Raw genomic sequence first — 15,106 nt, 5'->3', positions numbered from 1 at the left:
GTTAGGGGTGGCCAGGCCTGCAGGGGAGGGTGGTTAGGGGCAAACAGGCTGGCAGGGGAGGGCAGTTAGGCATCAATCAGGCTGGCAGGGGAGCAGTTAGGCATCAATCAGGTGGCAGGGGAGTGGTTAGGGGGTGATCAGGCTGGCAGGCATAAGTGGTGAGGGGCAATCAGGAAGGCAGGCAGGCGAGCAGTTGGGAGCCAGCAGGCCTAAATGGGCAGTCCGACATTCCTCGAGGGGTTCCAGATTGGAGAGGGTGTAGGTTGGGTTGAAGGACACCCCTCTCCCCCATGCATGAATTTCGTGTACCGGCCTCTAGTAAGCATATAAGTTCTTTGGTTAACCTCTCCCCACCCACCCACCCACTCCCACCTTTCCCCCCGAGATTTGATAGATTTATTTTTAAAGAAACGAATCTAGAAGTGACTTTGGACAATAAAAAGAACATCTGTCAATGTCAGGCCGTGACACATGGCTTTTCCCTCCTCAAACAGAGCTTGTCACTTAAATTTTTATTTTTTTAAGCCAATTGACTTTTCTTTTGGCTTCAAGGGCCTTTCCTATTTAGTATGCTTTTGTGTCCTCAAGACTTGATTCTGGGAAAGAACTATTTTCATCTTCCCTTATTGCCACTGAAAAGATCCGAAATCCTGTGATTAATGAAACAATTCTCACTGTCATTTTCCAAGGCAGGGCTTTTGTAGTGAAAGTAGAATGGAAAAGTGAAACTGGAAAGGCTCAGTTTCCCATTAAACCTTCATTTAAAAATCTGACTGCTGTGCGAGGGGAGGAGACAAGGAGACAATGAATGTAATCAGACTGGATTTGTCTAAGCCAGTGATACAGCATCTCCTGAAACTTCTTTTGAAGGAAATAAATTCCTCTTGGCTTCTCTAGGAGAGGTATTATCTTTCAGACTAAAAACAAAATGATGGGCCCCAGACAGAGATAACCTGGTATAATGTGTGTGCCAAGTTCTAGTCGGCAGTCTCCTCTGTGGCAGCTGGACCAGGAGAAGGAAGTGCAGAGCAGTTATGTCAGGAAGAGATTGGCCAGAGGTATGAAGAGTGATGGTTCTAGACATCAGCAAGATGGCCGGGTCAGATGCCCTTCACTTACATCTCCCCTTAGCAACAACAATTTGGCAGCCATCTACAGACAAAAGTGCCTTCGTGGAAGCTGCGGGATCTAGCACCATATGCCAGGGGACCCAGAAGGAGTATTGCCCACCCAAGCATTGTTTAATAGGCATGCAGATCTAGAGATCTCAGCCCCAGCTGTCCACTCTGCAGTGGCCCATGAATTGGCTCCAGCTGGGAGCCCTGGAGAACACGGCCTTAGACAATCACTCTTGGATAAGAAAGTCTTTGTGGATGCTTACAGTAGAAGTCCAGCGGAAAAATTCCAGCACACCATTGGATGGGGGGAAACATTTAAAAAATATATATGTTTTGATGCATTGAAGAGGGTAAGAGGAACAGTTTGACTTTACTCTGACAACCTTCCCACAGGGCGGCACAGCTCAATGCCATGAGAGACCTTGGCTGTGATTTCTCCTATGAGGGAAAGTGAGAGTGTGTAAGTGAGAACCCAGCTTTCCCAACTATGCAGGCTTCTGTCAAAGAGGCCCCTTTCTCTCTCACCTCATGCAGAAGAATTAATATTGTTTAAATGTCCATACTACCCAAAGCCATCTATAGATTGAATGCATGACGGTGCTCAGTAGAGCAAAAGGGCTTTCGACATAACAGATTCCTTCTTTAGGAGGCATATGGTAGAGATTTCCTGCCCTACTCTCTCTAGAGCCACCGCCCTGCAGACACTGGGCTCATTCCTGCCAGGACCTTCTTGGATGAATGCTAATGGTAACTTCAGTCTCTGACAGCCCGAATCAAGCAGATTCCCTGGGGAGTCATTTTGACTGGGTTGGGGTCTCTGCCTCCTCCTGCCTCTGGGCTAGGCTGGGGTTTCTGGAACCCAGAGGACTGCTTTGGGTTGCTGGGCTCCTTAAAGGGCATTTAGCACCCTGTAAAAAACTGCTTATTAAAGGAAACAGTAGGACTGCTTTCCCTTTAATAGTCTCGCCATGGAAAGTTTGGCCTACTTGGGGAGGTCTGACGTGGAAGACTGTAGACTCGGGATGGTGGTTGAGCCTGTTTGGCAAGGTAGTCACAAGGCTGTAGAGGGAAGACATGGCCGATTGAGCTCTGAGGCCAAGTTCCCGGTGGTCAGGAAAGCCCAGTGAGAGCACTATAAAAAATAATAACAGCAGTTAAGCCATTCAAGGGTCCAGCTTTGAGCTGAAATTCCAGATTTTGTCTTTTTTTCCCCCTCTCAGTTTTGAGGTTTGGCTCACCGCTTTTTCCCCTCTCCTGAGATCCTGTTGACACATAAGTGTTACTAAGGCCTCTGGTGGGTGGGGTGAAGGGTGACCATGTCACACAGGAAGGCTAATTGGCTGGGGCTCCCCCTGCACCCCCTCCAGCGGGCCTGAATCTCTTTGTTTTTTAATTCTTCCTCAAGGATCTTGGCATTGGTGGCCTGCCTCTCTTTTCAAAGTAATTAAAACCAAAGGAATTCAAATTAGGTCCTTTCTTGCTGCCGCTGCTGTTTTGCCCTAGTTTGCAGGGTTGGCAGAAGCAGGGTGCCATTGGGACATTTTGGCTCCCTACCTGGACCTGAACTCAGTTTACTCCTCCTGCAGAGTATGTCCAAGCTGTGATGACCCTGAAAGGAGGAATGGAAAATTCTGGGCACATGTGAGGCTCTCCCCACTCTGAAACTTATGGCAGAAATTACTAATGGGCCAAGGCATTATTTTTTTTCCCAGCTGAGCCCGGGTAGAGTTTTATGATCCTTCTTAAAAAAAATAATTTGTTTTTTAAAAGTGAGGTAACATGGGTGGGTGGGTGGTAATCAACCTAAGACCTTGTATGCATATATGCATAACCCATGGACACAGACAATAGGGTGCTGAAGGCCTGGGGCGGGGGATGGCGGGGGTGGGCTGGAGGGGGGGGTCAATGGGGGAAAATGGGGGACATACGTAATATTTTCAACAATAAAGAATTATATTTTTTAAAAAGTGAGGTAATAATGGTTAAGCATTATACAAATTGCAGGTGTACAGCATTATAATTCATATCTGTATACTCTATTGGTGCTCACCGCCAAAAGTCTAGTTTCCATTTCCATTGGTTGCCATATATTAGATCCCCTTTACCCATTACCCCTCTAGTAACTACCATTGTTTTCTGAATCTATGTGTTTGTTTTGTTAGTTTGTTACTTTTTTGTTTTACATTTTACATATGAGTGAAATCATATAATTTTGTTCTTTTCTGTCTGATTTATTTCACTTAGCACAGTTTCCTCAAGATCCATTCATGTTGTTGCAAATGGCAATATTTTATCATATTTATATATTCCACATCTTGTTTATCCATTCATTTATCAAGGGACACATATAGGTTGCATTCATATCTTGACGATTGTAAATAATGTTGCAATGAGCATAAGGGTAGATATATTTTTTTGAATTAGTGTTTTCATATTCTTTGGATAAATACCTAAAAGAGAAATTGCTGTATTCACAATCCTTCTTAACAACTCTCTCAGGAGCTACTACCAGTAATCAAGATTGATGTAGGGGTTGGAATCTATTTGGCATCTTTGTTTTTATCCTAAATTCTCTGGGGCCCACAAGGCATTTTCTTCTTGGTAGGGTCTTGACCAAAGGCAAGGTTAATTGGATAAATTGTAGGTTTGCTTTATAATCCAAAATAAAGCCATTCCTCAGCCTCTAAGCTTCTTGTATCTTTCTTCTCCTCTCCTCCATCTACCTCCACACACCGTCTTCTTTAAAATGCTCAAGCTTCCCAGGGAAGGTGCTCTGCTTTTCCAGGTATATACTACCAGTGATTAAAGGTCCCACCAAATCCAACTGAGACTCCCTCAGCCAGATTTATACCATTTACAGTGAATCTTTTGGGTTTGGCCTTCAGTTAAAATGAAAAATATGTTACCTGGAAGAAGAACTGAGCTGCCTGGAGTTTCTGGAATGCTGAGTGGGTGACAGTAGAGTGTTGTAGACTCAGGACACCAGGGCAGACAGAGCTGGACTCCAGCTGCAGCTGGACCACTTGCCTGATGGGTGACCTTTGAGAAATTGAATCAACCTCTTATCCTCAGTAAAATAAGAAGTCCTTATCTCATGTTGTATTGTGAGAATAAAATGAGTTCATATCTATAGGGTACTTGGCACAGTGTGGTAAATCTAGGCACATGTGAGGTCCCTTCCACTCCCAAATTTGTGGAAGACACTATTAATGGACCAAGGCACTTGATACATTTGTGCTGATTTTATCCTCTACTTCTTATCTGCTTGACAGAGAGGTGACCTTAGTTGTCCAAAGTAACAGGGAGTAAAGGACAGATTCTAGGCCTGCTGGACTCTAAACACTATGTTCTTCACCACGTTGATGCCTCCTAGTTGACCTTAGACATGGTACTCTGATCTTTGCTTCCTAGAGGGAGAAGAGTTTTTTCACCTGTAAAATAGAGATAATATAATATTTCTCATTGAATTGTTGTAAGGATTGAGTCAGTGCTTGTAGCATAGGGTTTGATCTGTTGTAAATATATACTATCACATATTTATCATTATCATCAATTACCATCATTATTATTGTTGTTTTTTTCTGAATCCACTCCCTCGCTTCCAGCACCCAGCACTGTAGTTGGCACCCTGCAGGTGTTTACTATGTGTGAGTAGCTCTGTTGGGGCAACATATGGTATTATTACTCCAGTAAGGGAGGAGGAACAAATGGCTATTCAGCCTGAGAACTCTGGCTGACCTTCTGGCATCCTCATAAACAATTCCAGGAAACCTTTTTCTAGTTACCTTGGGAAAAGCCTGGAGAAGTAACGCAGCCAAGCAAGGATCAGAAGCTCTTTCCAGTCCCTGCAGGATCTTGGCTGTTTGTGGCCATTCTATAGAGGTGGGCCTTCTAACTGGCCAGTGAGATAAGACCTGTTCTTCGTTTGTTCATGAGGGAATAGCTGTAAGGCTTCCTGCGTGTGGAAAGGGCAGATTGTAGGAAAGGAGATCTCATTAGCAGTTGTGTCCCTATCTTTAACACCCAATGTCTAAAACAGACCACTCTTGTTGAGATTCTTGAGAGAGGTGTGTTTTGTCCCCAAGAGCTCTAGGGAAAGCAGAATTCCCCGAGCTTAGTCCTGAGCTGTACTTAGACAAGTGCTAATATAAGGTTGATTATCTAGGCTATTATACTTGCCCATCCCGGGAGAGAATCGCTATGATTCGGGCAGTCTTCCTTAAGCTCTTAGTGATCATTTCCTTCTTCAAAACATGTTAGTTTTAGTGATGGCAGCCTTGTATCTGTTTGCTAAACAAAAGCAGTATACCTTGCTTCCAGTCTGCACTTATCTGTTATTTCTCATTGTTCACACATATTTTAGAAAACATTATTTTTAAAACACCTTTAACTTCATAATAATTGTAGATTTACAAAAAAGTTGCAAAGTTAGTTCTTTCGACATTGGTCAAAACTAAAAAATTAACATTGATACCATGCTGTGAACTAAGCTATAGATTTCCTTTTGTATTTTAGAAGTTTTTCCACTAGTGTTCCTTTTCTTTTTTAAAATTTTGTGATCTGATCCAGATTTCACATTGTTTAAATTGTCCCCTCTTATATGTGACTGTTTCTAAGTTTTTTTTTTTTTTTCATGCATTGGTAAATATTTTGCATACAGAATGTATCAACTAGAGTGCAGTACTCTGTATAGTTCCTTTTCCTATTAGTCTAACATACTCCACTAATTTCATTACTTAGATCTGCACCTTTCCACCCAACCCCTTCACTGAGCTTTGTTTCATACATTTGCAGTCTAAGTAGAATTTTTTGGTCACATTCCATCTGGGATTTCCCCGTCTTCCTAAATGATTTATGTTTAATTTGCACATGTCAAGATTCACTCTCTATGCTGAAAAGTTCTATAGATTATTTTCCTGTTTTTACTTAGATATTTTCTTAAAATTAAAAAAAATCTTTATTCTTGAAAAAGTACTATATAAGTCCCCTTTTACCTCCCTCCTTCCCCAGTGACCTCTTCTAGCCTGCCCCTGCCTCCTGCCCCAGGCCTTCACCACCCTATTGTCTGTGGCCATGGGTTATGCATACTGTATATGCATACAACTTCTTGTTGCACATTTTTTTCTACTTGCTGTTGAGGTATATTTTTCAGAAGTTTAAAAAAAATTGCTCTCATACAAATATAAGGTGTGTCAGAGATTATATTGAACTTATTAATTACTGAAGGGAATGATAATATATTACAACCAGTCCAAATAGCATTTCAGAAGCTAGGTACCCAATATAAGATTAAGAGTGTCTCAGATACAAAACTGGTTATTGTCCAATTGGGTCAAAAGCCATAAATTCTGAGATTATCTGTTCCATTTTAATTATATAAAAATGTACAAGGTAGTTCAGACCATGGATTGTCCAAAAGAGCACTGAGCTTGGAGAGCATGCAGCAACCGCTTTTCAAGTGTTAGAGATTTTTTTTCTGATGCTAAGTTGGTGAAAAAATAAAATTGAGATTATCTAACAAAGCTACATAGTTGAAAATGGACAAACATTGTTAAAGAGATACGTTTAAGAGAGAAAAGTAAGAATAGAATGAAACCAGGAGTAAAGTTAGAGTCAAACATTTATACCTGAAAATCTTGCACAGCTTCTAAGGGAGAATGGTGAATTCGATCATGAGCTTTCTAGAAGCAAAGAGGGAGCTAGGGGACTCCTAAGACTTGTCATGTTCACAGGTGATTCTGAAATACACACTCTGCTTTTTTTGGGTCTGATTTTTCATTTGGATAGAAAGCAAAAGAAGCTTTTTGTTAGATTGGCAGAAATGTCAGTAACTTCAGAAGCTGAGAAACTTATGGGACAAGAGAAGACCTCAGGTAAAGCCCCAAGAGATCTTTGGCTTCTTAAAAAAATCAAACTAGACTCTCTTGGGTGCTTCTAGCTAGAAGCCTTTGCAAATTAAACCAAGGCCATGGGTCCAAATCTGCTATAAATCAAACAGAGAAGAGATGTTGCCCACTATAATGTGTCTGGCTAGGTGAATCTATATATATAAAAGGCTAATATGCAAACTGTCCCCATGGGAGTTCGACCGGAAGACCGAGAGTTCTATTGATTGCTATGATGTGTGCTGACCACCAGGGGGCAGCGTGGAATGAAGGAAGGCCCTGGCCAGCAGCCGGCAGCCAGGGAAGGGGGACCCCGGCCCGCAGCCAGAAGGAAGGCCCCAGCCAGCAGCCATAAGTCCCCGATCGGCCCTGATCCCGGCCAGGCCTAGAGACCCTACCCATGTACGAATTTTGTGCACCGGGCCTCTAGTTTTCTATAACTATCCCTTGAAGGGGTGATAAGATTGTATTAAAGTCAATAGAATATTAACTCCCACCAACTGCCTATCACTAGGGCTGGTCCTCCCAATCCCCTGAAAGATACATACCCAAGGGCTGCAGACTAAGAATTGCCAAAAGAGCTCTTTAGGCAAGGATCAGGGCTCAGAACAGAATGCAACAGGTAAGCCCTGGGGAGATCAGAAGCCTGCTCTCAGCCTGATATTGCTTCTGGATTGTTTTGACATTTTTCTTATTAATCTCTATATTGCATTTTTGCATTTTAGGTAAAGGTCCTTTTGAAATGCCCAACCTTTGTTCCTTTGTCTGCATTTAGGCTTTAGAGACAGGGACACACCAAGTCTTGATAGGCAGCATTGGGAATATCATGAGAGAAATCCTAGAGGGAAGGAAAGTATCAGAGGTCAAAAGGTGAGCTTACCTGTGTGGCTGGGTCTTCCCCAGAACTGTACTTCCCAGGGGGCACATCACTGCTCTGGCTTTAGAAAGAAAACATTCTAATTGGTTACTTTAAGGATGATTTCCTTGCTGTGTCTTCATATAGACCTGAAGTTGCGATCCTTTTTACCTGAATCATCATCTCTCTGTCAAGTAGAAGCACTGTAGGATTGCTTCCCCATTCAGGATTAATGGGAAATGGCCTTGTTCTTTGAAAGGGTCTTGGAAATACAATCCCTTTCCTGGTCTCCAATTCAGGCAGATCATTTCCAAGATAAGTCTATTTTATTGAACTGTTTTCATTTTCCCAGTGAGGTCACCGCTCTGCCTCCCCAGGAGGCCTCCCACAGAGGGAACATCACACCGTCCGCTCAGCCCTGGAGATCCTATCTGGCCGCCCTGGCACGTGTCCCGAGCCTGAGACATCGTGAGACCAGATATGGCTCCTCCTCGTCTCACCGCAGAGATGTGAATCTCAGTGCTCCGAGGAACAGTTTTGTGGTTTACAGAGAGTGAGAAGGGCTCAAGGGACCGCAGGGCAACCATTTTATCTTAGGGTGCTCTTTAAATCCCCCAAATTGGGTTTCAGGCTGCAAAAATGTTGAGGAACTTTCCATTTTCATCAGTATTCATTATAAATTAAGATAACAATTAATGTCTGGAATATTCTGAAGGCCATGGGAACCATGCCTTTCAAAGAAGAGAAAAATCTAAGCATCACAAAAAATCCACTGTCAGCCAAAACTGGTTTGGCTCAGTGGATAGAGCGTCGGTCTGCGGACTGAAGGGTCCCAGGTTCGATTCCGGTCAAGGGCATGTACATTGGTTGCGGGCACATCCCCAGTGGGGGATGTGCAGGAGGCAGCTGGTCGATGTTTCTCTCTCATCGATGTTTCTGGCTTTCTATCCCTCTCCCTTCCTCTCTGTAAAATATCAATAAAATATTTAAAAAAAATCCACTGTCATACTTATGCCCAGATACTATTTTTTTTTCATTATTTATATCACCACTACCACTGCAAAAAATAAAACACACCAACAAAACAAAACTGCCTATAGCTGCCTAAAAATTTCTCCTTCATATTACCTGGGGTTTTATACTTACAAAAATTATTTCTGAGTTAAGAAATCTTCTGTAAATTATTTTTGAAATCGAAGCATGTGAGATAGCATTCATAGTTCAGTGTTATTTAATTATATAACTTGTTTTTTCCCCTAACATTCTTGTGATCAGCCCCTAAGGAAATGGAGATTTTATTGGAGAGGAGTGGAGTGTAGGGGGTGGGAGGGACTTAAATTAGGAAAAACTGGATCATAACTAAGGACCCCTTCAAACTTAAGATGTTCCCCTTATCAAAACATCTTTTCCTTAAAAAATGTATGTCCTGTGTTTAAGCCAATCTGAAGTGCAATATGTGGCTATATTAACACACACCTGAGGATAGTCACCTAAAACAGTCAGGGTCTCCAGTTCAATTGAGGTAGTGACAAGAGAGCAGTTCCAAGTGAATGGCTTCTTATTCCATGTCTAGCTCTCAGAGAGATTTCAAGCTATTGGTGGCTGTGACCACAGGAGGAGTTAGTTAGGAAGGCCGAAGGGAAAGTAGTATCCCAAGTTTGGAGGGGCTCACAGGCAATCAGCTTATAGCATACTCTGCAGCTCCCTCAGCTCCATGGTAAGGTCTGCCACCCTTCCACTCACCCCTCTTTAGAATATTCTCCCTTGGATGACGTTTGATCCACTGTAACATATCCTCATTCATTCATTCCCAAGCAAGCATTAAATCATGGTTTTTAAATTACAAACAATAGAAGCTGACATATATAGTACCTTTATTTTAAAGGGGATGCATTGGCAGATTAACAGGGAACTGAATATCAAAGCCATGGTAGTTTGCTGATATGACCCCACTTTTCCACTCTTCTCTATATCCACACCCTTCACAAAGTGACTTTGAAGCTCCTCTCTTCAGGGAATAGAGCCTCATTCTAACCCCCTTGAATTTCACCCACTTGTTTTGACCAATAGAATGCAGTGGAGATGATGATGCTTCTATTCCCTCTCCTGGAACTCAGCACAGTACATGTGAATAAGATCACGCTAGACTGCTGGAAGATGAGACACCATGGAGAACAGAGATGATCTCAGCCGAGGTGACCCTAGACCAACAGCCTCCAGTTCACCAACAGCTGATCACAGATATATGTGTGAATCCTCCTAAGACCAGGAGAAATGTTCAACTTGCCAAACCCAAATTACTGACTTCCAGAATTTTGAGATAAATAAAAGGACATTATTTTATGCTATTAAATGTTGGGATTATTTGTTACACAGCAAAAGCTCACTGATACCAAAGCCTTGAGAAGAATAAAATTCAGGAACTAGGGTACTTGTGGTTCCTTTAGAGAGCTGCCACCAGATGCCATAGCTCCAGTTGCCTTTTTGAACTTTGCCCGTGCCCAGGTAAAATAATTTGATTGGTCCAGCTTGGGTCATGTGCCCTCCCCTAGGATGGGGCTGCAGTCTTCTGGGTTAGCAGCATTGCCAGAATCATAAGGTACAGACAAAGGGCAGATCCTTAAAGAGGAAGGAGGATAGCAGCTGCTCTTTCTAAGAAAAGGGAAGAGGAGGTCCCGGGTAGACAAAACACATGTCCATTATAAATATTTATTCTGTGTATTTACTCAAGGAGGAGAAAGATACTCACTTTCATGAAGGAAGTCTTGGTCCAATGGAGGAGTCCAGCAAGCAACAGTGTCAAGCAAGTAACAGTGTGGTTACTGCTGTCACAGAGGGGCTGCAGATGGCTTTGCGAGCCAGGGAAATGACACCTACCCCAGACCCACTACTAAGAAAAGATTCTGGGAGGAGACTGCTTTGGAATGAAGTTAGCCCGAGTAAAAACCTGCCGTAAGAGTTTTAAACTATCACCATAGGCCAAATTCATACCATGCTATGTCTGGTGTGCTCCAACTTCTTAAAAAAAAAAAGAAAAAAAGAATCCCATCCACGGATTTGACCAGTTTCTATTGTTTCATCTCCCTCTGTCATAGTGAGTCTTGTATGCTTGCTAAGGACTGTGTGTTTTCTTCTATGAGCAATGGGGAGCTATTGCAAGTATTTGAGCAAGGGGTGGGGTAATCATAGTCAGATTTGTGTTTCAAAAACATTGTTCTGGCAGCAAGTAGAAAGAAGGAAGATGGCAGGGGCAGGAAAGGAGGCAGGGAGACCAATTAGGAAGCTACTCTTGTTTTCTAGACAAGAAGTAAGGGCTTCCACTGAAGGGAGTGGAATGAGGAAACAGTGAGGATGGGATGGATCTTTTTTACGAAATCCTCAAAGGATGTAGGGAGACACCAGTTGCTTCTGTCTTTAAAAGTACTGTTATTCCCTTAAAGTACAGTCATAATTTGGGAGGCCTTTGTGTCTGGTAACACATCTTCCTTTAGGTCAAATAAGACATACCTGTTAGGGGGAAATTGGTAATAAGCTTAAACCTGCATGATGCCTTGACAGAAATCCCTCCTTGCTCTTGCTTGGAAAAATAAACAGCTCTCCATGGACCCACTCAACTTGCCAGAGAGCCACACCATTTCCACACCCGCTCAGAGTCATGGTGTGAGACGGAGGGCCGTCCAAGGCCAGCCCTGAACTAGAACCAGATGGGAGAAGATTCCTGCCAGAGACCGTCATCCAAGCCCTTGCTCCTCAGTGATCAGAGGTTGTCTGTTCAGAGAAAGTGCATCTGATGCCTTAGCCACAAGTGCATCAACTGAAATAACAACGCAAGGGGGTGTCTGCCTGCGAGGGATGAAAGGAGCAGCTGCAGACAGATCCACACCAGGCTTCGGGGAGGGAGGACGGGGCGATGCTCTTGCTCAAAAAGGTTTGGACAGAAAGCAAAGAAAAACAGATTTGAGGTCTCCTCCTTTAATATGATAGAGTAGGCTTGGAGAATAGATGCAGATCTTGGAAGGATAAAGAAAAATATGTGAATTTATAGTGGAGAGAAGTGCATTTTTGTTAGCTAGTACTTAAAAAAAAAACCCACCTTGATATTCAACAAGTATCAATCATTCCATTAGCAAGTTACATGTCTGTTACAAGCATTAAAAAAAAAAAAATCACGGCAGTGTTTATAACCCTTTTATTCTGGTTGGGAAGCCCAGGCATTTGCATGGAAAATTGCTGATATTGTCCAGCTGGTGTGGCTCAGTGGTTGAGCATTGACCTATGAACCAGGAAGTCATAGTTCAATTCCCAGTCAGGGCACATGCCTGGGTTGCGGGCTTGATCCCCAGTGTGGGGCGTGCAGGAGTCAGCCGATCAATGGTTCTCTCTCATCGTTGATGTCTCTCTCTCTCTCTCTCTCTCTTCCTCCCCCTTCCTCTCTGAAATCAATAAAAATCGATTTAAAAGTTAAAAATTAAAAAGAAAAATGCTAATATTAAAGGAAGGAATAAAAGTTAATAGCAACCAAAATCTCTATATATAAAAGCCTAAGTGACCAAACGACTGAATGACCGAACGACCGGTCGACTGGTTGCTATGACACGCACTGATCACCAGGGGACAGATGCTCAATGCACAGGATCAGGCTCCCTCCTGTCTGGATCGGGCCTGCAGGGATCGGGCCAAAACCGGCTATCCGACATTCCCTGAGGGGTCCCAGATTGCAAGAGGGCACAGGCCAGGCCGAGGGACTCTCTAGTCTATTGATAAAGGAGGGGATACCTGAGGAAGGCATTTTGGCAACAAAATCTGATTTTAGACTTCTGTTTTAATCTCCAAAGCATACCATTGGGTCACAGAGCTTCACTGACGTGCCTGAAAGAAGACTGCACATCACGCAGCTCCACAGCTTGGTCCCCTCACCAGGCCACATGGCCCACACAATGCTCGCTCCATGCATTCTTTGTTTTTCATACGTCTCGGAATTATGTTGTCAATTGCACAATTTTGTTGTATTGTGGTTTTGCATGTGTGTGCATGTTTAAAGCATTGATTTGTTAAATGAAACATTTCAAATACATTGCATGTTACACAATCCTGTTTTTCCATTTTGCTATTCTTCTTTTATTTATTTTACTAAATGAGGCAGCTCTGGAAATGGCAGTAAATCTGTCCTCTCCTGACAGCGGTGAGCTCCTGATGGCGATGCAGGAAATGTTAGGGCTCTGTCTGATTCATTGCCGAATAATAGTGATTACTCCTTATTGAAGACCTGTTTACTTTACCCATATCCTTTAAAATGAAAAATTTGTATTTGTAAGCAGAAATGATAGGAACATTGGATGAAGAGGTAAATAAGTCCTGCACCATTGTGGGAAATCTCATCATCTGAGAGCCCCGTTAAAAAAAACAACAACATGTTGTCTCAGTCATAATGGCACCAAGTTGGATGAGGGGCCTGGCTGCTTTGGTCTGGTCAGTGGGGCTGAGGGCTGGGGGGGGAAGGTGAGGAAGACACTTGTTAAGGGAATGAAGTTGAGAAAGGTCTCTGCATGACGGGGCACTGCTTCCTGATAAGGGAACGTAATTCTGAGGTTCCAGCCAGGGATCAAGGCCCTCCCAGATCAGAAGTGGGGAGGATCACTGGTGACATTTTGCTTAAGCTGCCTGCCCTTTAGAAAGTGCCTCAACCCAACATGGCTCAATGGTTGAACGGCGACCTATGAATCAGGAGGTCATGGTTGGATTCCTGGTTAGGGCACATGCCTGGGTTTCAGGCTTGATCCCCAGTGGGGGGCATGCAGGAGGCAGCTGGTCAATGATTCTCACTCATCACTGATGTTTCTCTCTCTCCTCTCCCTTCCTCTCTGAAATCAATATATATATATATTTTAGAAAGTGCCCTCAACCTTTTCTGTCAGACTTTATCTTCCCCGGTGAGAAGCCCAGGGCCCTTCTAAGCCATCAGCCCCACTGTGCTCAGACCTATTGAGAGTCTCAGTGAGGGAGGCTTTTACCCCTCCTGCCCAGGAGGCAGAGGCCTGGCCCCATATCATTGCTCAAACCCCAACAACAGAGCACCTGCTTCCTTTTCCCTGTGGTTTTGTTCCTTTGCTGATGGGTTTACTGCATTTTCATTATGTGCTTCTCTTCCCCAATCCTGCCAAAGGTCAGGGGGAAGTATTTCTCCTGGCGAAAACCTTGCCTTTGCCTGGTGAAATCATCTCCTTTCACGGAAATGTTTCCAGGAGGCATGAAATTCAAAGGCAATGCAATGCTGAGTTCAAAGCAGGACCTTCATAAACCCTACATACAACATGTCAAACCTACCAGCTGCACTCATGTCCCACATTAAATTTACTTTTTTTTTTGTATTAAGAACTCTAATAAGGGTTTTTATACCTGTGCTTTAGAAATTATTTGGTGCTATGTTACTTATTTAATTTAGAGTTGGCTGTGAGTTCCCAACAATTACTGTGCATTTTCAGGGGAACTCGTGAAGTGAGAAAACTGAACCTTAAGTTGTATTAGATGGAATAAAATCCTTATGAATATTAAACTCAACAGTGAAGGAAGCTGGCATGTTGGTACATTTCGCAGATATTTAGTTAAACATTTGTTATTTTTTCATTTATTGCTTTTTTTTGTAGATGTGAAGCCAACAACTGTTTTTCTATCTGAATTTCGTGCAGTTTTCTGGGCCCCTGACAAGCTCTGACCTCTGGGATCTCACTGGGCTGGTAAGTTTTTGATACCATCATGGTTCTCAAACATTTTGGCTTCGGGATACTTTTATACCCTGAAAAACGATTGGGGGGTCCCAAAGAGCATTTTTATTTTTTATTTTCAAGTGTTGGTTTACCTACTAATATCTTTGTACTAGAAATTAGAACTGAGAAATTTTAAAATGATTTAGCTACTAATTTATTTTAAAATAATAATCTTAGCCCTGGCCATGGCTCAGTTGGTTGTAGTGTCATTCTGTCCTATACACACACAGAAAAAGCTTTCAGGTTTGATTCTAGGTCAGTTGGGGTGGGAGGCAACCGATCGATGTTCCTCTCTCACACTGATATCTCTCTCTCTCTCTCTCATCTCTAAAATCAATAAAATGCATATCCTCGGGTGAGGATTAAAAAACACACAATCACAAACTGATTATGTGTTACATAATGGAAGATAGATTCTCATAATCTCGTCTGCATCCAATGTGTTGCCGTATGTTGTTTTGCTTACAGTATAGGAAATAATTT

General features: G+C 42.8%; 1 protein-coding gene across 2 annotated transcripts in view; it reads left to right on the top strand.

The window, feature by feature from the left end:
- The window catches only part of CCDC34 (coiled-coil domain containing 34), a 92,605-nt gene extending 78,037 nt beyond the window's left edge, over nucleotides 1-14,568 (top strand). The window contains exon 8 of one of the 2 annotated variants that reach the window (XM_054724585.1): nucleotides 14,504-14,568. The gene's annotated coding sequence lies outside the window, so the exon portion shown is untranslated. Of the gene's footprint in view, nucleotides 1-9,929; nucleotides 10,177-14,503 lie in introns of those variants that run through there. The other variant, XM_054724584.1, reaches the window with a different exon arrangement.
- The last annotated feature ends 538 nt before the right edge of the window (nucleotides 14,569-15,106 follow it).

Source organism: Eptesicus fuscus, chromosome 13, assembly GCF_027574615.1.
Source record: "Eptesicus fuscus isolate TK198812 chromosome 13, DD_ASM_mEF_20220401, whole genome shotgun sequence".
NCBI classification, from domain to species: domain Eukaryota; kingdom Metazoa; phylum Chordata; class Mammalia; order Chiroptera; family Vespertilionidae; genus Eptesicus; species Eptesicus fuscus.
Note: the sequence above shows the minus strand (reverse complement) of the source record. Positions and strands in the feature narration are given on the sequence as shown.